We start from the raw sequence: 1,095 nt of genomic DNA on the forward strand, positions 1-1,095 counted from the left end.
ATAAAAAAGTTACGTATAGGTTACCTTCCTAGGTACTTATATTTTTATGGAAAATGATTATTATATTATATTGGGTGGGCCTTATCACTGTAATTTCCTGGTCCGATTTTTTTCGCCTAATGACTTAGTTTTCCTTAGGTAAACCGCTTCTTAGGTTTATAAATTATAATATTTTATTAATGTAATCACGCGTAAATATTATTGTTTAGTATTGTATTTGCACCTATTAACTTATTCGAATTTTGAAATATTTTAAAATATTATTTAAAATATTTTTCTTAAAATATATAATATTGTGTAAACTCTGTTTGAACAGTGTACAAACAATATAATTATTATTATTATTATTATTATTATATAGATACCTATTACCTACATACACAGCTACTATTACTATTAGTTATTATATATTAGTTTATTACTTACATTTGCTATTGAGCTATATAACGCGATGAACTAATTACTTTTTAATGCCTGAGAATATCGGCTAACATCAATGTACGATGTAAGTACCTATTAAAATGGCCTAATGGCCATTGCCCATTAGGGTGTAGAAACCTCAGTAGAAACAACTTCAACGATTTCGATTTTTAATCTATAATGACACCATATTATTATCTTACAATGATGTGTGTTTTTTTATTTTTTTATTTTTTTATTTTTTTTTGTGTCTGTGTACACGATAAGTAGTCGAAATAATGCTACGATTTTCAACTTCAGTATCTTGTTCGATCAGAAACTGAATATCGTTGGTGCATTGGGGAGGTCAAAATTTAAATTTCCCAGTGGTTTTCAAAAGCGCCGGGAAAAACAAAAGAAAAATTAAGGAAAAACGGGAATTTTTACGCAAAATCGATTTTTCACAAAATTGAATTTGGTTTTTGGTGTAACTTTAAAAAAAATTACCGTAGATACATGAAATTTTGACTGAATGTTTATCTTAGCATCTTCTATACACCATAACATTTTCAAAATATTTTGATGTATTTTGAGCTCTTTACGGACATTTTTATTTTCCATTTTTTTTTAGTTTTTTTTCTAAAAATATTAATAAAATTGTATTTGTTGGATAAAAAGCTTGAAAATTTAATAGAA

The sequence above is a fragment of the Acyrthosiphon pisum genome, chromosome A2 (assembly GCF_005508785.2).
Source record: "Acyrthosiphon pisum isolate AL4f chromosome A2, pea_aphid_22Mar2018_4r6ur, whole genome shotgun sequence".
NCBI classification, from domain to species: domain Eukaryota; kingdom Metazoa; phylum Arthropoda; class Insecta; order Hemiptera; family Aphididae; genus Acyrthosiphon; species Acyrthosiphon pisum.